This window comes from Callithrix jacchus, chromosome 18 (assembly GCF_049354715.1).
Source record: "Callithrix jacchus isolate 240 chromosome 18, calJac240_pri, whole genome shotgun sequence".
Lineage (NCBI taxonomy): Eukaryota > Metazoa > Chordata > Mammalia > Primates > Cebidae > Callithrix > Callithrix jacchus.
Genome location: NC_133519.1, coordinates 45,161,932 through 45,187,367, shown reverse-complemented (window position 1 = coordinate 45,187,367; position 25,436 = coordinate 45,161,932). Strand labels below are relative to the sequence as shown.

General features: G+C 36.8%; 1 protein-coding gene across 30 annotated transcripts in view; it reads left to right on the top strand.

Moving 5' to 3' along the window:
- LOC144580163 (uncharacterized) overlaps positions 1 to 25,436 on the top strand; it is a 341,993-nt gene that overhangs the window by 312,553 nt on the left and 4,004 nt on the right. For 29 of the 30 annotated variants that reach the window (XR_013529236.1, XR_013529231.1, XR_013529228.1 and 26 more), the window contains one exon: positions 11,742 to 11,831. The gene's annotated coding sequence lies outside the window, so the exon portion shown is untranslated. Of the gene's footprint in view, positions 1 to 11,741; positions 11,832 to 14,526; positions 16,779 to 25,436 lie in introns of those variants that run through there. The other variant, XR_013529225.1, reaches the window with a different exon arrangement.

Genomic DNA, 25,436 nt, shown 5'->3' with positions numbered 1-25,436 from the left:
CAATTCTTCTGCCTCAGTCTCCCAAGTATCTGGGATTACAGGCATGTACCACCACTTCCAGCTATTTTTTTTTAAGTACAGACGGGGTTTTATCATGTTGGCCAGGCTGGTCTCTAACTCATGACCTCAGGTGATACACCCTGCTCGGCCTCCCAAAGTGCTGGGATTACAGGCGTGAGCCATGGCGCCCAGCCGAGTCTTTTGTTAAAAGCTTATTCCTGATATCAAAACCTCACTGGGACACATGTTAGGCCAAAATTGAGTAGTAACAACTGGCTTTAGAGAAGGATGTAAGGAATGGACACTAGGACAAGAGGCTTTCATCCTTGGAGATTGGAAAGCCTACCCACTTCCAATGCTTGTTTGAGAGTAGCTCTGAAGCTGAAGTGGTGTTTGAGTCAGAAACCAAGAAACATAATTCTGGGAAGGGCTTCCTATGGGAAAACACCCATAGGATCAGTACCTGGACCTGAGGAATAATCTCAACATGAGTATGCACGGATCCTTGTTAGGGCAGGCTTGCCCTTGTTGCATGGGATACAGTCTACTGATGCTCTCAGATCTTAACCGTTCAACTTCCTGCCACAATAGAACTAGAATCATAAATATGCCTGTGCTAAAATCATCCTTTTCCAGGAATGAGAATACACCCCCAGACCTCTCAGGATTCTCATAAACTTGACTATTTTCTGATCAACTAACTGGGCAGGACACAATGTAAATCATCTATAGGAAAAATCTGTAGTTGGAAATAAAAGTGGAGCATAGAGGACATCAGATGTCCTTGTTGCAAATCTAAATGTAAAGAGGCTGGGAAGAGTAGGGAGAAGGGAGGGATGGGGAGAGGTTTATCGACAGGTACAAAGTTCCAGTTAGATAGGAGGAATACCTTTGGAGGGCTATTGGACAGTAGGGTGACTATAGCCAACAATAATGTTATTATATATTTCAAAACAGGTAGAAGAGAGGCTTTGAATGTTCTCACCACCAAGAAATGGCCAGTGTTTGAGGTGATAGATGTGTGAATGACCCTGGTTTCATTATTACACATTATATACATGTATTGAAAAATCACACTATACCCCATAAGTGTGCAGAATCATTATGTCAATTAAAAACAAAACAAAACTCAAACTGAAATGTATATTTTTAAAGAACATGTTGCAGTAGTGGTGTTAGTAAATTATTAAATGATAAAAAATAAATGTAAAAGATTCTAAGCTTCCGGAGGCCAGGGATGTGTTTTTATCTCAGTTATAATTCCAGGACCTACAGTAATGCCAGGCATTTCACTGTACACAAATTTTATCATTGAAAATTATTTCACAGATGCATGGAAAACCTCAGCCAGCTGAAAGCAAATCAGAATTGGCAATGAAAGGCAACCAATTGGAGTGAGGGCATTGAATTGTCCTTAAGAGACGTGTAAAGGTATAAAAAGAAAGTGAAGGCAAATATTTATGGACCTATCAATCCCCTACCAATTGACAGATCCACATATGTGTGCATTTATGAGCAAAAGTAAATCATAGGTGTTGGCAATTATAAAAAGGAAAAATACTGGTAACAAATATGATAGGTAATTTAAGATTCAAGGAAACGTACAGCGTTACAAGACGAGGATGTTCACTTTCACCTTTCCTACTCAATATAGTCCTGGAAGCCCTAGCCAGGGGGATAAGACAGGAAGACAAAATAAAAGGCATCCAAATTGGAAAAGAGGAAGTCAAATTATCCCTTTGCTGATGACATGATTGTATGTCTAGGAAAACCTAAAGACTCCACCAAAATATTCCTAGATTTGACAAATTTAGGAAAGTTGCATGACACAAAATCAACATAAAAAATCAGTGTCATTAAAAAATACCAACAACGATCTAGCTGAGAAAAGAAAAACAGAAGCCAATCCCATTTACTATGGCTACAGAAAATAAATAAAATATCTGGGAATACATTTAACTAAGGAACTGAAAGGTTTCTACAAGGAAAACTACAAAACACTGATGAAAGAAATTCTAGGTAACACAAATAAATGGAAAAATGTCCCAAACTCATTGATTAGAAGCCTAAATGTTGTTAAAACGACCATACTGCCCAAAGCACTCTACAGATTCAATGCAATGCCTATCAAAATGCCAATGTCAAGCAAAAAGAACAAAGCTGGAGGCATCATATTACCTGACTTCAAATGATATCACAGAGTTCTAGTAACCAAAATAGCATGGTATTAGTACCAAAATAGACCTATAAATTAGTGGAAAAGACTAGAGAACTGAGAAATAAAGCTATATATTTACAGCCAGCTGATGTTTGACAAAGCTGACAAGAACATACATTGGGGAAAGAACACTTTTTTCGATTAATGATACTGGAAATTGTGTTATTATATGCAGAGAAATGAAACTGGATCCCTATCTCTCACTATATACAGATACATATTCAAGATAGATTAAACATTTAAATGTAAGACCCCAAACTATACTAACTCTAAACAGGAAAAACTAGAGAAAATTCATCTGGACATAGATCTAAGCTAAGAATTTATGACAAAGACTTCAAAAGTACAAGCAACTGAAACAAAAATAAACCAATGAAACTTAATTAAACTAAAAAGCTTCTGCACAGAAAAAAAATCAACAGAGTGAACAGCATCTATAGAATGGGAGAAGATAACTGCAGACAATTCATCCTACAGGGAAATATCAAAAATACATAGGTATTAAAAAAAACATCGAATAGTCTTATTAAAAAGTGGGCAAGCACTTTGGGAGGCCAAGGCAGGTGGCTCACCCAAGGCCAGGAGTTCCAGACCAGTTTGACCAACATGGCAAAACCCTATCTCTACTAAAAATGCAAAAATTTGCCATGCATGTGGTGGGTGCCTGTGATCCCAGCTACTTGGGAGGATGAGGCAGGAGAATCACTGGAACCTGGGAGTCAGAGGCTGTAGTGAGCCGAGATTGAGCCATTGCACTCCAGCCTGGACAACAAAAGCAAAACTCCGTCTCAAAAAAAAAAAAAAAGTGGACCAGAAACAATATTTTGAGATGGAGTCTCCCTCCCAGGCTGGAGTGCAGTGATGAGATCTCAGATCACTGCAACCTCCCCTTCTCCGGTTCTAGTGATTCTCCTGTCTCAGCCTCCCAAGTAGTTGAGATTACAGGTGTGTGTCACCACACCCAGCTAATTTCATAATTTTAGTAGAGACATTGTTTTGCCATGTTAACCAGCCTGGTCTCAAACTCCTGACCTCAAGTGATTCGCCTGCCTTGGCCTTCCAAAGTGCTGGGATTACAGGTGTGAGCCACCATGCCCGGCCAAATAGGCATTTTTTTTTCTAAAGAAGACCTACAAATGACCAATGGATATATTTTTTAAAACCTCAGCATCACTAATTATAAGAAAAATGCAAATTAAAACCACTGTGAGATATCATCTTATCTTGGTCAAAATGGTGACTTCTACGAAAGGACAGAAAATCATAGATGTCGGTGAAGATTCAGAGAAAAGGGATTGGTTTTACACTGATGGTGGGAATATAAATTATTAAATCCTCTATGTAAAACAATACAAATATAGCTCTAAGAACTAAAAATAGAACAACCGTTGAATCCGGCAATCCCCTGGGTTTCCTATCCAAAGGAAAATAAATCAATTTATCCAAAAGCTCCTCCACTCATGTTTGTCACACACTATTCAATTCAGTAGTGAGGATATGGAATCAGTCTAAGTGTCCATCAAGAAATGATTAGAGAAAATATATTATACATACACGATGGAATACTCTGCTGCCATCAAAAAGAATGACGTCATGTCTTTTGCAGCAACATGGACAGAACTGGAGGTCATTATCTTAAGTGAAACAAGCCAGACACAGAAAATCAAATATTACATATTCTCTGTCATTAGTGGGTGCTAAAAAATGTGTACACATAGATGTAGAGAATGGAATAATAGACAAGGAAGACTTAGCAGGATAAGAGGGTGGGAGAGAGGTGGATGATGAGAAATTACTTAATAGGTTGAAATGTAAGTTATTTGGATACCCTAAAGCCCTGACCTGATCACTGTGCAATCTATGCATGTCATAAAATTGCAATTGAACCCTGTAAATTTATACAAATTAAAAATAAGAACATTGACTCAAGCAAAAGCCTAAAGTGGTGAAATGCAATTTTCAAATATCATATTTTGGCTTGAGATTTTTATTCAGATGCATTACAATACAATGTAAAACACAAACAAATAATTCCAATGTAGAATCATTATAAGAATCATTATGGATACAAGAGAAGTATAAATACATTGTCTTTTAGGAAAGTGAGTGAAATTATTAAGAAATAATTAGGAAACAGTGGCAGAGGAATGGTGCGGACTGTGAGTATAAAGACAACAGGATAATTAAGGTGAATCTAGAAACATTCATTAGGAAGAAAATTCAGTTAAAGTCTTTTTGTTTTCTCTCATTTTTCCAATAAAGAAAAAATAATTAACCACTATGTATTCATATTTAGATTTAATAGATGCTGACATTTGCCATATATGTTTTAGAACCTTTTTTCCTAAAATAAATAGAGTTGATATATCATCACCATGGAAATTTTATACCTCCCTATGTAAATATATAATATCAGGAATCGTGAGAAAAATGCAACATGTTTAGTCAAACATAAAAGAAATTAAACATGTTTATTTAAAGTTTTGAAGCATTCTGTGAAAAATAAAAGATAAATACAGATAGAGACACAAGAGTATACAGATCTGTAAAGTATTTCTTACTGAGCAGGGGCTTCCTCCCGGATATTTGTGACTTTGTAGACAAATATCTTTCCAAAATGTTTTCTTGAATCCCAGAACTTAAAGTATAAATAAAGATGCTTCACTTACATAAATTGTCATACTTTGAGTAAGACTTAAAAAGTCTTAAAGAGGAATCCCAATCATTTTGGCAAAATGTCATGTGTTATTAAAATAATGTTTTAAACTATGAAACTTGATAGAGCAAACTGCACGGTTAATGTCTACCTCCGGAGAGACCCTTAATGAGAATACAAAAAGCCCCTCATATTTTCTGAAGATTCCTTTATGACTGAGATAAGAAGTCATTTGTTTTGCATCAAGGTTGAAAGGTAGACACACGTAAGAGTGAACTCTGACTGAAAGCCATTTCCCAGGTGAAGCATTAAATATGACAGGAATGTTAACAGCCAATAATAAAAAAGAGATCTTGTCATGCCACAGTTCAATAAAATGTTTATGACACAGTTATTAGATCTAATCAAATATTGCAAGAAAAGAAATATTGTTATGGCTTCAAGCAGGTATTGACATTGGGTCCTCCTTATCAATTTTTCTTAATTACAAGGAACATCAAACTAACAAACCAAACTGTTATACTGTTAATATAGTAAAATTAATCTTTCACCAGAAAGAAAAGACACTTCCATAAGAAACTTCACATTGTAGTTAGGTAAAAACTACAAGCTATTGTGTATTAAAGCAGAATATTTTTCTACATACTTCTTAGTGCAGAAGAGACACTAAGAATTAATCAATCATTGCATTCAAAACAATCTCACAAAAGCGACCCTAAGAGAAACTCCTGTGACTTTTTATTCTTTTTCTTGTAATAGAAAGTGATTACTGCTAACATTACTTCTTCTAACATATTTCACTTCATTTGTTTTGTTTTGAATTTTATTTTGAGTCACTATATTTTTATGTAACTGAAGTATAGGAAGAAGACTTCCATCATAATGCAAATAATTCAGAGGCCTGCATAACGTTTTTGTCCCCACTATCAATTAACTTTTCAACCTTTGCCATGTCACTTAACTTTAATGAACCTCAGTTTTCTAATATGTGTATGTTATTAAGTTATGTTATAACATAACAGTAATACCTTCTAATACTATGAGTTTACAATTCAGTATTCTGCATTGATACTATAAAAGTTCCTCATACACTATTTCAAGTTCTGTATTTCCAAAGGTAATTTCTTTTACCTGCTGCCTGCTTAAATAAAGAAGTGTTTTCTGAAAATTTTTAAACAGGGTTAAGAGAAAATAAAAACGAATGATTACCTAGAAAAGTCAAAGTATTTCTATAAATACAAACTAGTCTTTTGTAGCCCAAATTCATTAGGTAATTTACAATTCCATGTGGCTTATTGTGAGCCCTACATCTTTTCGCATACAAAATAATTCAAGTCTTCAGCACATTCAGAAAGCTGTATATGCTTTATGCTGATTTTGCCTATCCTGGCAAAGGAAAAAATGAAAGCAATTATTTCTCCAATAAATTCTCTAAGCAATTAATACGGATAATACAAACAAAAAATTTAAAAAGATTACTTCTTCATTGAAGGAGTTTTGCTAGTTTTAACGAATCGTATGTGGAGATTATGATAAGCATTCATAGTTTTCTCCAGTAGGAGTATTTTATACTGTGAAGGGTTGAGTTTTGGAGTCACACAAACTACTCTCAATTCCTGAAGTTCTGATTAGGTGTTGACATCCTGGAAAGTTAATTTAAACTATTGTATTTCCGTTTTATTTTTTGTTTTTTTTTGTTTGTTTGTTTGTTTGTTTTGAGACGGAGTTTCGCTCTTGTTACCCAGGCTGGAGTGCAATGGCGCAATCTCGGCTCACCGCAACCTCCGCCTCCTGGGTTCGGGCAATTCTCCTGCCTCAGCCTCCTGAGTAGCTGGGACTACAGGCACACGCCACCACGCCCAGCTCATTTTTGTATATTTAGTAGAGACGGGGTTTCACCATGTTGACCAGGATGGTCTCGATCTCTTGACCTCGTGATCCACCCTCCTCCGCCTCCCAAAGTGCTGGGATTACAGGCTTGAGCCACCCACCGCGCCCGGCCTCAGTTTTCTTAACTATAAAATAATAACATTTAGATTTAATGGTTTAATCCCTATAAAGATCTTAATACTATGCCAAGCATATGATAAGCATTCAATAAACATCTATAATTATTGCTTCAAATTATTATATACTGTATTATAATAAAAGTAATATAATATCGAGAAAGATATAACACAGAAACATATTGTCTTTTATAATATTGTAAGAAACTTTTTTCAAAAGTAGGAAGAGGCTGTATATGCAAATTTATTGTCATTATAATCCTCTAGAATTTCTGTTCAAAATAAAAATCTGTTTGTAAAGCAACTATTAAAAATGTTGGGCGATTGTTGTATTTATATGTATCATCTCTCAAAACTGACGGATTGACTTATTTTTGCCTCATATATAACATCCTAACTACCAGGAAAAAAAAATAGCCCATAATAAACTGGAAAGAAAATGTATCCAAAATGAAAAAATAAATAACAGCCTCTTAAGCATTCTTCAAAATAAAAATAGCAAATTTTGTAATTTTTTTTTTTTTTTGAGACGGATTTTCACTCTTGTTACCCGGGTTGGAGTGCAATGGCATGATCTTGGCTCACCACAACCTCCACCTCCCACGTTCAAGCGATTCTCTTGCCTCAGCCTCCCTAGTAGCTGGGATTACAGGCGTGTGCCCCCACATTTGGCTAATTTTGTATTTTTAGTAAAGGTGGGGTTTCTTCATGTTAGGCTGATCTTGAACTCCAGACCTCAGGTGATCCACCCACCTTGGCCTTGCAAAGTGCTAGGGTTACAGGCACAAGCCACCGGTTTTTATTTTGACGTTCTAGGGTACATGTGCAGGATGTGCAGGTTTGTTACTTAGGTAAACTTTGCCATGGTGGTGTGCTGCACTATCAATCTGTCACCTAGGTAGCACGCACAGCAGGCACTAGCTGTTTTTCCTAATGCTCTCCCTTGCCCTACCCACCCCATGACAGGTGTCAGCGTGGGTTGTTCCCCTCCCTATGTCCATGCGTTCTCATGGTTCAGCTCCCACTTAAAAGTGAGAAAATACTGTGTTTGGTTTTCTGTTCCTGTGTTGGTTTGCTGAGTATAACAACTTCCAGCTCCATCCATGTCACTGCAAAGGACACGATCTCCTTCCTTTTCTATGACTGCATAGTATTCCATGGTGTATATATACTACATTTTCTTTATCCAGTCTATCTTTGATGGCATTTGGGTTGATTGCACATCTTTGTTATTGTGAATAGTGCTGCAGTGAACATACGTGTGCATATATCTTTATAATAGAACAATCTGTATTCCTTTGGGTATATACCCAGTAATGAGATTGCTGGGTCAAATGGTATTTCTGGTATTAGATCTTGGAGGAATCGCCATGCTGTCTTCCACAATGGTTGAACTAATTTACATTCCCACCAACAGTGTAAAAGTGTTCCTATTTCCTCATAACCTCACCAGCATCCGTTGTTTCTTTACTTTTTAATAATCGCCATTCTGATTGACATGAGATGGTATCTCATCATGTTTTTGACTAAAATAGCAATAATTTTTAATCAATGGTGTATCAGTTCCTGTTAAGGAAAACTAAGCTGCTGCGCCTTCTACCTTCTGACATAAAGCTTTCACCTGTAAGAAGTGAGATGTAAAACTTCACCTTACTATCCAAATTCAACGATCAGAAGGTAGTTCACTGAAAGTATAATTTTCACAAAAGCAAAACAAAATTTTAAATGGTTTCAAGAAGAAAAGATTTATGGTCTTAATATAAGGACATATTTATCCAGGATTTCAACCTCTGACGAGAGAGACTTTCATGAATCAGAGGCTTTCTGTAGTACTAGGGCTTTATGTCTGAATTGTTACTATTTTCTCAAAGCTCATTAGTATCCTGTGTTTTAACCATATTATTCTGGGTGAGATATGGTGAGGACAGGGGCAGATCAAGAAAAAGAAAGTGGAGTTGTACAGTTTTGTTACTTACAGTCCCCTGGCGAGAACACATCACACCACACAGGCTTACCCAGGGTTAGGGTTACTGTTATTGTTACAGCATATGATTTGGGGATATCTAACATCTCCAGAGGTTTTGGGGGTGCCAGGGTTTATATGGGAACAGTTCGTGGCCATTTTCTATATATTAATACATCCATTCATAGAAATTAAAATTATGAATAATTCACTATGGGTGTAAATGTTACTCCTTCATTGTTTACAGAGAAGTCCTAAATGACTGACTCAGAGCGAAATTTATGAGACACTTTTTCCATATCACACACCTCCCTATCAGTCTTGTCTCCATTTCTTCCAGAGGTCACTGATCACTACATCAAGATATATAATTTTTGTTGCTGTTCCTTCTCCTCCTGGAAGATGTCAAGAGAACAAGTAAATTAGATCAAAATAAGAGTCACTTGTTACCTCTCCTGAGTAAGATTTAATTCTACAAAAGGGTGTAAGACAGGGGTTCTCACATTTGGCTGCACAGTCGAATCACCTGTACAGCTAGAAAAATGACTTAGAGGGTGCCACTTCTGGAAACTAATTTGTCACAGCAGTAGCCTGAGTGCTGGGATTTTTTAAAAGCTCCCTGGATGATACCAATGTACAATGGAGGTTAAGAACCATTAGCCTAAAGCAATAATTTCCATACTATTGCTTATACTTACTTTTGTTAATTGATGTCCCGTTTTGATTAATACATAAATTGATCTCCAAGAAGTTTGTGTTATACCTTTTTGAGGATCAATGGACTAGGGAAAGAACAGTGTTTTACAGAAACAATATTTTACCACTGGATGTATCTGGGGCACTGCTGAGAAACTTTTTTTACTCCTGATAGTGCCCTTTAGATCATACCACAGATATCACAGATGAGATTAATTCAAATTAGTTTTGTTTTGGGGAAAAAAAGCTACAGAGTGGCTTGTGAAACTCAGTGTAGCAGATTTCTGTCGAATCTGTTTCCACACAAATTTGTGAAATAGATTTGTGAAACAAAGTCAGCAGATTTGAGTGGAATATGCTTTTGCTAACTCAAAGATCTGCCTTTGTAGTTCAGCCATATGTAGAAAGGGTTGTTTATAATTGTTCCTCTCTCACTCAGCTAGAATTTTTCAGTGGCAGCTTCAGTTATTTCCTGTTGTCGTCCACAGGATTTTTTTAAAAATATATAAGGACAGCCTCCTCCTTTCCAGAATTTACAACCAACTGGATAAGGATGGTACATGTTGAAACTGCTAAGTAATGACGTGGATGTAAATAAGTGTGCCAAAACGAGTAATTCAGAAGATCTGTGTCTTAAATCAGAGTATTTTTGTGTTGGTTAACAAAATCCAGAGATATACAATTGAGGAAGAAGGAACTAAAATAAACAAAAGCCTCACTCTAGCACAACCATTAGCAAACTACAGAGGACCGAATGTGGCTAGCTGGCTGTTTCTGTATGGCCTTCGAGACGAGGATGACATTTAAATTTTTAAATGATTTTTTAAAAAGAAAGTTTCACATAAAAATGATCTGAAATTCGAATTTAGGTGTTCACAAAAAATTGTATTGGAACACAGACACGCCCATTTTTGCACTTCAACAGTAGGATTAAGCAGTTGTGACTGAGACCAGTGTGACTCAGAAAGCCTACAATATTTACTGCTCTTTACAGGAAAAAGAAAAATACACCGTGCCTTCTTCTGCTTTCGAATTTTTAAACCTGTAAAAATTGGATAAGGAAAGTGAAAGGTTGCCCGGTTTGTGAAGTCGGAGTAATAGTAAAAAGAAAACCTGGAGGTTAGGAAGGAAAGAACCTGGCTCCAGGGAAGTCGGTTTGATTTAAGGAGTATTAAAGAGAAGGTTGTATACATCCATTTAAATGCTTCGTCTCTTATAAAATGTGCGCAATTGTGAAAGTAAAAGAAAATATATATGCCCACATGGAATTCATATAATCATGAGAGGAAGATATATGTGCACACTAATTAGACAAATATTAGTTTAACCTATGCTGAAAACAGTTTAAAAATTGGAGGCTAGCACCTACTAATATCTAACACATGCCTTGGCACACATTCTCTTGCCTTTATTTTCAAGCTTAGAAGCATTTATTCTGACACTGTTAATTTCCATAACACTAGCCTCACTGCTTTGATTCGCATGACGCTCCTTTTAAAATCTGCTAGTGAGAGCCATCCTCATCTCATGGGTAATATACAAAGGATTATATCAAGGCATTCTATACTTATTTTAGTATAAAATATTTTATTTCTTTTTTGATTAATGTAACATACTAGAGTTTGAATTCTTTATGACGTCTGTATTCCTCATGTGATATTTATGTAAGTGTTAAGCACATGTCATTGTGATGTATTCTGGAAAATAATTTAAGTGGCATCCTTGTTGTTAAAATATCAAAAGCATCTAGATTAATCTGGGAAGCTTTTATAGAGCAAATTGATGGATAATGAAAATCAGAGGAGTTCACCAGATGGAAATATGGGCACTGACATAGAGCAAAAGCTTTTCCATTCTGTCTTTCTTGATAAAAGTTCCCTTTCCTTATTATGAAAGTGAAATGAATTAAAAGAAATCAGAAATAGTATTATAATATGGAAAAGGACCTAGGCCACATAGGCTTCTGGAAATTCTTACATTGTTGCAAAGAGATTGAGACATTTTGGTTTTGCTTCCTTGATAACAGTGGGCATTTCATGAGAAAACCCGTTAGGATCCACAGGTTAAACTGACCTTTGTTTTCATGGAATGAAGCCCCAGGGGGTCCCTATCTATGGGAATGTGGGAGAAGGACATGGTAATAGAAAATTATGAAGTCGCAGATGTGGTTCCAAATAAAGAATAATCACCTTTGTTCATCAGGCTATGGTGTGGAGCCGTTGGGAAGTGTTTCGCCGGAGAGAAGACGCCTCATCAGCCTGCTTATTACAGTTTATCCTTGAGAAAATTAAGGTATCTAACACTTTGTTCTTTCATTATAAGTCATGATAAAATTAACTAATTCACAGATATGTTGTAGGAAAGGCAGTATGATAAGTAGACAAAAAATGTAAGGGGAAAATCAATAGGTGTAGTGCTTGGATGTATGTCATGATAGAGTGCCAACAACCAAAGATGACTGGACATTTGAACCTGGGATGAAGGGAGACTGGTGGTACAATTAATGCAGCTTTTTGAGCCCCTTTAATGAGATTAACTCTACCCATTAAGGCCATGTATACCGCATTGCTCTGTATGCTGCCATGAATGCATGCCTTGCCACATAACAGGAGCTTGTTTTCCAGTGAATCACCGTGTAAGTCATTTTCTGCCCTTATTGCGTTTCGTAACTTCACTTCATCTCATATACAACAGCTGCTTAGAAACCTGCTGTTCCTTTGTTCAAGCTGAAATCAGTACAGTCGACTTATGCTGTAGGTCTCTTCAATGTCAGTACACCGGTTACATTCTAGGACTTCGTCGGTGTTGCTTTTCATCTTTGATCTCTGGATTCTTGGGAAGAGATCACAGGTGGCATTGGTATCAGAAACTGAGACCTGATCTCCATAGCAAGTCCACTGTTGTAGCTTAGGGAGCTTCAGTGCTTCATAGGATTTTTAATTTGTTTTAAAGCAACACATCACAGTGACGCATTCCTCTCTCAGTCGGCTAAAGGACATACCGGACACACTTTTATTTATTTCTTACTCCTTTCTGACTGTGGTTAATAAGGAACAATTCTAATTGAGCACAGCTCTTTGATCCCTTGCAGCATATTGCTTTGAAAGAGTTTATTACAGCTGTTAAAAAGGAGCCATAAAAATACAGATCCTAATAAAATATCTTATTTGGTTAAACATTAGGGCAGGAGTTGTTCGATAGCTGTTAATACTTGTTTTCCCCATAAAATCATTCTTGGATCTCAGATTTCACAGGATGTAGCCAATTTAATAAAAAAGAAATTATGGGTAGGGAGGCATTGGACACTATTATTGTGATTAGGATCAGCAAAGAATGAAATGCCCCAGCTGCAAATGCTGATAATGAATGTTTATACTCAATGCCCAAAAACATAGCCAGTTTTAATTTCATTTGAATTGTTCAAAATGGGGTAGAACTCAGTAAAAGAGCAAATTGTTGCAATGGGCAAATAGAACATGTGCTCAGGGTGTTTAAACTGGATGCAGGCAGCCAGTAGGTGTTTTGGAGGCATATGTGCAGGTGGCTAGGTCTCTGGCACTGAACTGATGGTTAAGGAAAGAGATACAGCCCTCAGGGAAGGAATAGAAAACTGTTAATGTAAGTAAGGGCCTATGGTACTAGATAGCTTGAAATTCAAAAACAGTGATTTAGAATTATCAGGAGCATAAATGGATGAGAAAATAATCTGCTTAGGAACTTGAAAAAATAAACCAATGTGAAAGAAATAGGGCAAATGGGAATTGCAATACTGTCTCCCTGGGAAATATCATTTACTCTAATGATTGTGGCTACCATATGTCTATCAAGAATGGAAAACAAAATGATATTTTCTCCAACTTTCTCAATATTGCGGACATCACCAATAAATCATGTGCTTTTTTCTATTTATCCTGGACCCAGTGCCATAAACCTGCACACATTACTCTGGAAAACCATGACAAATAACTTTGCTTTACAAGTGAACCTTTCTTAATATTTCTGATACGTACACACATACATATAATAAAGGTAAGTAAATAAATTATCAGATAGATCAATAGGTAGATAGTCACATACACATACATATTTACTTCCACAAAACTACAACTAGTTAAAATTTAGATTTTTGAAAAAAAATAAGGAGATTATTTATTTATATTCCTTTTCAAGGTTAACTATCATTTTTTCCCTAACAAAACTAGAAAATAACTACAGAGATACCCTTAATTCATATTCCTCCTTATTACATAATTCCATCACCAACCAAATTCTGCTGATTCTCTTTTAGAATGCTATGACTCCCTGCATCTAAATTATTATAAGAGCTGCTGATCTTGCACTCTTCCAAACAGGTTTTACCTGCTTCCCAGCATTCTAAGTTTTATCAGTCAATGTTACTTAAATGTCAATTTTAAGCAGGCTCTCCCTACCTTTAAAGCATTCATTGACTCATAATTATAAAATTGATAAAATCTAAGCTCAGTATTATAAAACCATAATTTAACCTTCAACCTACCTTTCTGCCTGACCAAAATCTCTCTCTCTCTCTCTCTCTCTCTCTTCCTCTCTCTCTCTCTCTCTATATATATATATACATACATGTGCATATATATATATATGTTTATTAAGATGATAAGCAACTTTAGCAAAGTCTCGGGATATAAAATCAATGTGCAGAAATCACAAACATTCCTATACACCAACAACAGACAAGCAGAAACGCAAATCTTGAATGAACTCCCAGTTAGAATTGCCACAAAGAGAACAAAATACCTAGGAATGTAGCTAACAGGGGAAGTGAAGGACCTCTTCAAGGAGAACTACAAACAGCTTCCCAAGGAAATCAGAGAGGATACAAGCATATGGAAAAACATTCCATGCTCATGGATAGGAAGAATCAATATTGTGAAAATGGCCACACTGCCTAAATCAATTTATAGATTCAATGCTAGTCCCATTAAACTACCATTTTTCTAATTCTTCACAGAATTACAAGAAAACTATTTTAAAATTCATGTGGAACCAAAAAGAGCTCGCATGGACAAGACAATCATAAACAAAAAGAACAAAGCTGGAGGCCTCATGCTACCTGAGTTCAAACTATACTACAAGGCCACGGTAACCAAAACAGCATGGTACTGGTAAAAACAACAACAACAAAACAGGCACATAAACCAGTGGGAAAGAATAAATAACTCAGAAATAAAACCACACATCTACAGTCATCTGATTTTTGACAAACATGACAGAAACAAGCAATGGGAAAAGGATTCCCTGTTCAATAAATGGTGCTGGGAGAACTGGCTAGACATATGTAGAAAATTGAAACTGTAGCCCTTCCTTACACGTTATGCAAAAATTAACTCAAGATGGATTAAAGAGTTAAATGTAAAACCCAAAACCATAGAAGAAAGTCTAGGGAATAGCATTCAGGACATAGGTATGGGCAGAGACTTTATGATGAAATCACCAAAAGCAATTGCAACAAAAGCAAAAATTGACAAATGGGCTCTAATTAAACTAAAGTGCTTCTGCACAGCAAGTGAAACTATTATCAGAGTAAGAGTGGGAGAAAAATTTTGCAATCTATCTATCAGACAAAGGTCTAATATCCAGAATCTACAAGGAACTTAAGGTAATTCGCAAGAAAAAAATTTTTAAAGATGGCAAAGGGTATGAACAGATACTTCTCAAAAAAGTCAAGTCTTATAAGAAACTTCTATAAGATTTGCATGTCAATCTCAAGAAGCATTTCACACATGTATACCCATATATATATATACTTTGAAAATATTGCCAGGCACAGTGGCTCACGCCTGTAATCCCAGCACTTTGGGAGGCCGAGGCGGGTGGATTACGAGGTCAAGAGATCGAGACCATACTGGTCAACATGGTGAAACCCCGTCTCTACTAAAAATACAAAAAATTAGCTGGGCACGGTGGCGCGTGCCTGTAATCCCAGCCACTCAGGAGGCTGAGGCAGGAGAATTTCCTGAACCCAGGAGGCAAAGGTTGCGGTTAGCCGAGATCGCACCATTGCACTCCAGCCCGGGTAACAAGAGCGAAACTCCGTCTCAAAAAAAAAAAAAAAAAAAAGAAAACAGAAAATATATATATGAATATAATATTCCTATTTCTCATTTACCAAGATATCTACTGGAAGCATTTCAACTAAATAAAAGTAAAAGAGGAAAGCTATGAGCATTGAAGCTAAGCTGTGCTATCCAGGTGTTAATTCTTTTTTTCACGGCAGAAATGTAGGCAAAAACAGTGACCTGCCACCTGATACAATGACCCAGACCATAAGGTGTGTGTATGTCTTGTTTTGTTTCTTAGCATCACCAAATACATTAAAAACATTTCTATTTAAATATAGGGTCATGCTATGCTTGCCCAGGCTGGAGTGCAGTGCCTATTCACAGGTGGGATTACAGCACACTGCAGCCTCATCTCCTGGCTTCAAAAGATCCTCACGCCACAGCCTCCAGAGTAGTCGGGATTGCAAGTGTGCAGCATCACGTCTGAATTGACATTTATATATTACACAAAATGACCACAGCAGGGAGCTGTCCTTAGCAGACACCTCGCCATGCCTTTCTCTCTCTCTCTAACGTCATTATAGCACCACATTTTCACTGGGAGATGGCACACTAATAACAAGCCCTTCTACATTTTTCTTTTTCCATTTTCTTCTATTTACCATTTCTTTTACAAATTTTTTAGGTTACTATATTTAATATACTAGCTCTCTTGTGACCAAAGTATGTGACAGAAAAAGAAACAGTTCGTTAAAGAAGAAAACAGTTTGAACATACCACACATCATTTTAATTAATTTTTAAAAAATCTGATTACCAGAAATATAGTTTCACCAGCCCTTTAAGTCAACATTCATCATCTGTGGTCACTACTACCTAGAGGTCACTGGTCCAGGGGCTCTAACCATATGCCTAAACACCTGATGTCCTAACAGACAATATATATCCTGAAATTTTTAGCTCCTGTTTTCACAGACAAGTTATAATCATTATGTGACAGCTAGATATTATGCCCCAGACAGATTTTCCGCAGATGTACTGTATGAAATTGACATTTTGAAGTTTTTTCAGCAGGATATAAAGATTTTATATAAATGGAAATTTTCCATTTCATAAATGACATTCTAAATGTTATAATTGACTTATACTGGTACCAGATGAGAATTTTTTCATTCTAACGTGAGAAATAAGGAATTACGTTAAAACAAATCTCCAATTTTGGTGTTTTTTTCCTATTCATTAAAATTATTTTCAAATAATCAAATATAAAACATTTTATATTTGCATAAAAAGGTATTAAAATTTATAAATATTTTTCTTTACTATCCCTTTTCTTCAGCCATCAGAACAATGTAACAAACAAATTGAATTCATTGGATGAGGTCTTTTCACTTGTATATATACGAAAAAGCAGCAGTGAAGAAAGTCCTGGTAATAATTTGGTGAAAATGTGTAAAATTCTTTTACAAATCCTACTGAGAAGAAATTTAGCTCAAAATTACTAACAGCGGCCTCTTTTTTTATTGTATGGTTTAGCTGGCACATCACTGACTGTTTGACTCTCAACAATTCCCCTTCTGAGGGAAGCCTTGATTTACAGGGTTTGCTTGTGCCAGTGGATCAGTCCCTCTAAATGCCATTGCTGATTGATGCAAGAATAGACGGCTGACCCAAGCTAGGACAATAACCTTCTTTTTCTTGGATATTTCAGTCTCAAACAAAAGAGAAAAAGAAACTGAAGGTAATAGGATCTCAGGCACATTAAAGACAGGAAAATAGAATTGTGTCCACATGATTCTTGTTGCTGAGATAAACAGGCTTATGCTAGTACCTACACTGCATACATCTTGATTGCTCAAGTCACTCCACTGTCTATGCCACAGCTCCAGCCATTCGATATCTATTTTTACTTTGTTGTTTTATGTAGTGAGACTAACTTTTCTTTATTAACACAGGGAGGCTAAATTTCCATTTCTAGAAACCAAAAAGAGAAATTAGCCATATTTTTAACATCAAGTATAAAAATGTTTTTTATAATTGCTATTTGTTTTACTTTTGAGAGTTAATATTGCTAAAAATCTATCTATTAAAGAAATAAACCTTTGAGAATGTCCAAGTGTCACTTTGTAAGATTTCCTAGAATCATGTAATGTTTATTTGAACAACACTCTCTCTTTAAATATAAATAGCATTTTTTTTTCAGGTCTTTAAATCGAAAACATATTTCTCTGTGGACATATTGAATTTTTGTTTTTAATATAACTTGACATACATTCTAGACAATTTCAAATCAGGAATCCATACCATTGTTATTTTACATAAATTTTCTGATATTATTTTCATGGAGCATGCTGAACTGAAATTTTTCCCTTTCATCATGATTTCTGGAAATAATTAACTTATGTATTACTATAGTAACAGCAACATATTTACCTAATATGAGCATACTATTATTTAAATTATTGAAATATGAAACCAGCAATACCCCTTTCTGCATATTGCCATGCTTAAAACTTCTGGTGTGTTTTATGTTGCTGATGCACAATCTCTCTCCCTCTTTCCTTTCTCTCTCTCTCTCTCTCTCTCTCTCTCTCTCTCTCTCTCTCTCCCCCCTCAACTCCTTTTTCTGTTTTTTTCCTCAGGAAGAATTTTGCTATTGCCAAACAAGATCATTGTCTCTCTCTTTTCACAGATTTCCAGTTCTATGTCTTTTTATCAACCAGTTTCTCTTCCAGAGTTCATTGAAGGCTTTTCTTGTGCATTAAACCTTCAGACAAGTTTCATTATAGGATCTCTCACAATGCCTAATTGTACAATTTAAGTTGAATGAATTTTTAAATAGTGTTGGAGCATGCAAGGGATAGATGATCATTGTAAAACCTGTAGAAAGTAGAGAGAGAGTAAAATGAGTAAGTGTGCAACTTTAAGTAAATGATAGAGAAAATGAAACTCTCGCAAGAATGTCCCACCAGAGATGATAACTGCTAATAGTTTGGTATATTTTCTATTTATAGCAGCTCAGTATTATTCTTTATGAAGCCTAGCTATAGTCCGATTTTTTATTGCTCTCACCTCACTTTCTTTAGCAATAAAATTCCCACACTTTAGCTATCCACAGTACTACCCACCCAATAACTGCACTTTTCATGCCTATTGTGGCTTGGTGGAGTCCTGTGACACAATTCTAATCAAATGGGTGAGAGCAGATGTTTTTCTTCTTGTTCATTCCCCTGAAAATAATAAGTACCTACTCCCCTGATATTTTTCATACTTCCCTCATCAGGAATCAGTGAGAACTGGTTCACAGCCTTGACCCTCAAAATGGAAACTTCCTGGTAAATATGGACACCTTACTCTAAAAGCTCTGAATTATCTACCTCTGCACTATTTTAGAAAGACAAGAATCTATCTTGCATAAATATAGCTTGCATATATTTAAGGTCTCTTTATTATAAAACTTTGGACTCTATCCAATTCAAACCGGAAATCTGTACTGGAAGTAGTCTTCTGCTCTCACAAAGCCCTAAAATATAATGGCAGTGGCTGTTAAGCCAGTAATCAGGAGGACACAGTAATTGTGGGTGGGAAGTTGCTTGTGATAACTGGAGAAGCAGACTGTGCCAACAAACAAATAGTAACATACCAAGCCTGGGTTTTCAGGTCGACAAAAAGAAACTACACTAAAATGCTGGAGAAAGGGAAAGCCGAGCACAAGGCCCAGTAAATAACTGAGAGACTTTAAGTTGAAGAACTATATCGAGACATAATGTGCATCAATGACGTCTTACCATGGAAATGAAAGAGAAAGCAAATTGAATGCATCTACTAAGTTATCGAGGGATTTTTGCTGCCAGTGAAAGCACGGCCTAGCCTGAAATGTGTGTCATTGTTCGACTCCTCAAGCAGCTTCTATGTCCCCAGACTGAACAAGCTGTGCAGCCCTCAGGAGAACACATTTTCCAATACACACTTAAAATACGGTCACGGAAGAAAATGGGAAACGGCACTAAAGATGAAAATGCGCAAAGGGGTTTCTCCAGAGACCAGGACAAGAACTAACCAAGGACATCTTGCCCTTCCAACACTTGCTCAGCAGGGTTTGATTATCGCTGTGGGCAAGCGACTGCTCTGTTTCCCTTTATTCTCTTTTCTGAGTGAGATCTAGAACTGAAGTTATCCCAGTCTTTCTCCATTACTGTTAAATGAGTGTGGAGAGGGAGCAGGTAATTTCCCTATCAGTTTATAGGTCATCAAAACACCAGTAAACAGTCTGATGTAATGGAGAGAACCAATCACCATTCAGAGGTCTGGCACTTTCAGCTAAAAGACATGACTCAGTGTGATTTTGGTTGCCATCCATGGATGTGATGATGTGGGTTCTATGTGTGGAAAAAGGGGTACACAAGGATATTTTGGGAGCCACAGAAATGGATTAAGGACTAGACTAATAGCCGCCCCCTTGTATGTATTCATCCCTTCTTTGGTAACAGAACTTATAAGTTTCAGCTACTTACATCAGCACAGAGTTCGAGTTTCCACTTCTAGACTTCCTTGCAGTTTTGTGTGGACATGTGACAAAGTTTTAACCAATAAAGAACCAGCAGAAGTGATAATGCCACTTCCTGGTTATACCTCTAAGAAGTTGCACAGACTCTTCGGGCCCATTTTCTTTCTGGCTGACTGAGATGATGTACATAGTAGCAACCACCCAGCAGTCCGAGATCCAAGTCTTATGTTAAGCATGGTAAGACACCAAATCGGCTCCAAATCACTTACCTCTGAACAGTATCATGACAAAGAAACAGCATTTAAGCCTTTCTCTCTTGTGTACAACATATGAACCTATAACCAACACAGCAGTCTTCTCCAAGTTTTTATCATCTATTTCCTAAACCAACATACAAAATTAATCTTAATGCTAGGGTAGAAAAGGAGTTTTCCTCATTAGAAAACAAGTGAGAAAAAAAGGTTGGAATATTTATAGACTTTTCTTGTTGTTCTTGTCACATACACACGTAACGTTACGCTAACATGCAGGTTTACACTCATTATTTAACCGTATATTCTTCCAAGGTTTTGATGAAATACTTCTGGAACCTTATTCTGCATGCCCAATAAAAAAAACAGAAGAATGGTAATCATTGAACAGAGGTTGGCTTTTGTGGAAATATCATCTTGGTTATGAGATGATACCAGTACAGATCACCGGTTGATCATTTATAGAGTCTTTGGGTCCAAGGGACAAACAACATGGGTAGGGCTGGTCATGTCTTCTTACAGGCAGTTAAGCTTGCTGTTTCTTGAGACAAAGCATGGAGATGAGCAATCTCTTTTTCATTTGAAAATATAGTTAATAAAATTTCTTCTGAAACTGATTGCCCTGTAACCCCAATGTTTTAGGTGGTGAGTTTTTATTTTTCGTCCTCTTCGAGCCCATGTATTTTAATGGGAATTTGGGAGCTGTATGTTTATTTGTTTGTCTCCCTTGCTATGAAGGGAGATTAACTGAGGAGAAAGTTCTTCTTTGCCTCGTTTTAGCACTGTCTCCTTATCAAAGAACAGAAGCAGGCATAGAGAAAGTCCTCAATAAATACTTCCTCACTGAAAACATTTAATGAATAAACAAATCAGTCAAGCAAGTAATCAATTTAATAGTTTAAGAGCAAGTCTACTATCTACTGAGGTAGATATTTTAAATTCTAGAAAATCCCTCTTTATATTTTTATTTTAAGTTGACATCATATATACTCTAAACATAGTTAAATAAGCAATAGGAATTATTCAGAAAATCAGAGTGTGGAAAGAGGGTAATCTGACTATAATAAAAATAAAGGCAATTTTATCTCAAATTTCAAAAGACCTTTCCACATTGACCAGATTTAATGGACAGCTGTTCATCACCATGCATCCCTTTCCTGATCTTCCACTAAACATTTTAAAGTAAATATCAGATAAGAATAGTCTTACCTTGAAAAATAGCATCATTTTATAGTTAAGATTTGAGGTTTGGTATATCAGCGTTTCTGTTCTTTTCTGCTGCTATAGTAAAAATTCTTGAACACAGCCTCAAAACTACCTTACTCGAGCTCACACTGAATGCAGTCGGCACAACCCAATATTGAGCACTTTTAAACCTAACTTGGTCTCCATCTGTTCTGTAAGTCATTTCCACAGCCAGAAGTGTGAGTAAACAAATAGCCCTTCAAGGAATGCTGTCCAAGTTCATAGATGTTGGCTTTATCAGTTGGATAAACGGAGGTAAGTTTAAAGCTAATGGAACTTCAAAGAAATATCTCCCATTCCACTGTTCCTTAGATGGCAACCTTTAAAAAACTAGAGGGAAAGGCAGCCTCAGTCTCAGGTTGGAGGGCAGCATTTGTTACCAAGGAAAGGAAGTCGTAGATGTTCCTTAATGATTATCTCCTTAACTAAAATCTCTTATACATGTCCAGCTTGAGTCATTTGCTCATAAGACACTGTGATGATGCGCCCTTCTAACCCACAATGAATATTGAAACAGGTCAGTCCGCCTACATTAATCATAGTCTTTTGGTTTCAGCTTCTTAAAACTTTTTGGCATTTTGTCATCAAGTGTGCCTACCCAAATATTAAAACACCAAGGTAATTACACAAATTAAAAGACAAACTAATACACATTTGCTATTATTAAAGATCAAAAGTATTAAACCTTGGATAGAATTAAAGATTTTGGGATTTATGATTGCTAGACTTGAGGTCAGGAACATCTCATTTAATTTAATGGTATCCAGTAACTTTCATTTTTATATAGACCACAGAGACCTTTCAAGCATCACGTTGGTGTAAGTAGAGAAATGTACTCTTTAGCTGCAGTGTTCTCTGTAACCTTTTGTTCCTTCCTATGGGCAGCTCTCAGTGGTGTCTGCAGATTTTCATTCAGCACTGACCTCAGGACAAATCACTGTGTTAGCTGAGTTTGTCTGGGGCACCTCAGCATCCTCTCTTTGCCCTTCTTTTATTTTCCCTTTAGCCTTAAGCCCTCAGAATGTGCAGTTTGTCTGTCAAAACCTATTCCCAGGAAATGATCAGAAGAATATTCACATTAAAGAATATCTGACCAGCAGCCATTTCAAATGTGATATATTTCCAAGTAACTTTAGATTTAAATGTACCAAAGTAAAAAACACCAAGTTTGTACTAAAGTCCCTACAGTAGAATTTCAGTTTTGGGAAAATTTCATTCACATCCTTTCAGATCCTCCATCTTTTGCGTCTTCATCTGGTGGGAGAGTCAAGTGTTTTTTGGAGCATGTGAAGGCATGGTTTGTCTGTGTACTCATGTGTATGTGCGTTTGGAGGGTGTGATGTATGAAGATAGTGTGTGTGTGTGTGTGTGTTTGCATGTTGGGGATATCTGTTTTTGCAGAGTGCGGGGCATGAGGGTGGTGTGTGTATGTGGGTGTATGCATCTGTGCATTAATGTCACTGCCAACACGAAGCTAGGGCATTTTGGACATTTGCAATCACACCATGCAGTCACCACGTTTGTATATAAAGCCACTTCTGTTTTTATCTACGTCCCGAAAAAAGTAGTGAAGAGAATATTTGGGCCACATTCTATATCAGGAAAGATACTGAAAGGCGATGGGCTAGTGCCCATAATTCTTGAAGGTTGAACTCTTCCTTCAACTTCTCCTACCTTTTATACTTTCTGATTTTCTCATTTTAAGTTATCAGGTCCAAATCTTGTGTAAGAAAAAAAGAAAACTTTGTTACCTTATATTTTCACTGTCACTGAAACTCACTTCTTTCAGTAACAAATTCTTGGGCACACTTGATTGCTCCACACATTTCAGGTGAAAAAATAAAATGCTCCCACTTCTCTGAAGCCACATTTGAATGACCTAGTTGGTCTGCTGAGTAGTGGAGCAATCTGCAGGACGCTTTCCTCCCAGTCTGGACCTTCTTTATGAAGGAATACCCTGGCAAACTTGTCACCAAGTTATTTCTAGTTGGCACGTGTGTCCTGGAAACTCTATCAGCACAAGCAGCAGTAGAAACCCTGATACAACTGTCAGAGAGGAGGGGAACGCTGCAGGAATTGTGAGGAGTTAAATGAGAGACTGGCAGCTCCGTTGGCTCAGCGCTCACCTCCGAAATGAGACGAGGCTCAATCTGCAGACATGTTTATGATTTTCTTATTAGGTGTCACAGGCAACTCAATCCCTTCCAGAATATAGGAACAATATGGAGAGGCAGGCATTAACATTTCAACCAGTAACAGCTGAGATGGAAAATACAGACGGATGACAGGAAAGTCAGTGCACGGTCAAATAAAGCAAACCTGAATCTAAATCTGTGATCTTTTAGTTACAGGATGAGGCACCTGGGCAAATGCTTAACGTCTATTACAATAAGCTCAGGTTTTTTTTTAAGCTGGAAAATGGGCATAAATATTTTTTATTTTATAGAGCTATTATGAGAGAGAGAGAGATGATGTGATACTTACAAAGAACAAGTCCAGGTTTTTATTCTTACAAGGCTTTTGATAAGTGGTTGGAAATTAATATTTGAAGACCACAGGTTAGCTTTGAATTCTCTCCTTCATTGTCCCCTATAGTACTTGTTTTTACTTCTATTCTCAGCATAATCATTAGCCTTTTTTGTTAATTTTATATGTTTTTTGTCTGTTCCCCAAATTCAATGACTGACTTATGTTTGTAGCTGTAACTGGGCTCTATTGTAATATTCTGAATATGGTAATATAAATGATAGACAAACTTTAGCGGATGTTTTCCATTTGCCAGATATTCTTCTAAATATTTTAAATTAAGGTTTTAATTCTCACAAGGTAGTTACCACTGCTGTCTTCATTTTTGCCGAACAGATGTTATCAAGGTTGTCTATTGTCAGAGAATTAATACGTTTCAGAGCCAGCATCCGAAACGTGGGCATCAGAGTCTGGACCGCGGCTATTGACCACAATGCACTTATGTTAAAGAGAGATTGGGAGGGAGAACAGATCGAAATAAGGCACAGGGTGCCACCCAGTGATAAAGCCTTAGAATAGCAGTGGATTAAGTTTGGAGAGAGGCAGGTAAATCACATTAAGAACCCCGGGAAATGCTCTAGTGCAAGAGGTAGAATTACATTTGGTGTCGCTGAGACACTGAACCATCCATGGAGGTTGTAAAAATTTGAGGTATACCTGGTTTATTTCACTTGCTTATTGAGAATTTATACCTATATCCCTGATCAAAACCACCTGATGAAAAAATAATTAAAAATAAATTGAAAAGGTAAGCATTGTACATGCTAAGCACTTTCCACATTAACAAAAATGCATTTTAAAAAGCTGACAAATAGATGTTCCTGGCATCTGACTTAATGAACTACTGCAGTACAATGCTTCAGTCATCTCCGGGCTTAACGGCTGTAGGAAACATATTGGGTGATAGATGTCACTCTTGACAGAAATACGTATTAATACTATTTAGCTCTGAACTCTGAGAATAATTTAATACGTATTGAATAATAATGGATACAACTGTGTGTCAATGAGAATGAGGCCTCCATAACAGTCAAGTGGCCAACCTCTAAAATCCTGAGCCACCACTGTCGTTAGGGAAGTGTTTAGTAGTCGTGCACATTCGATTGTTCATCAGGAAGTTATTTTTTGCTCAGATACAGTCTTGTAGTTACTCTTTTTTTTTTTTTTTTCTTTTTGAGACAGAGTTTCTCTCTTGTTACCCAGGCTGGAGTGCAATGGCACGATCTTAGCTCACCATAACCTCCGCCTCTTGGGTTCAGGCAATTCTCCTGCCTCAGTCTCCTGAGTAGCTGGGACTACATGCCCGCACCACCATGCCCAGCTAACTTTTT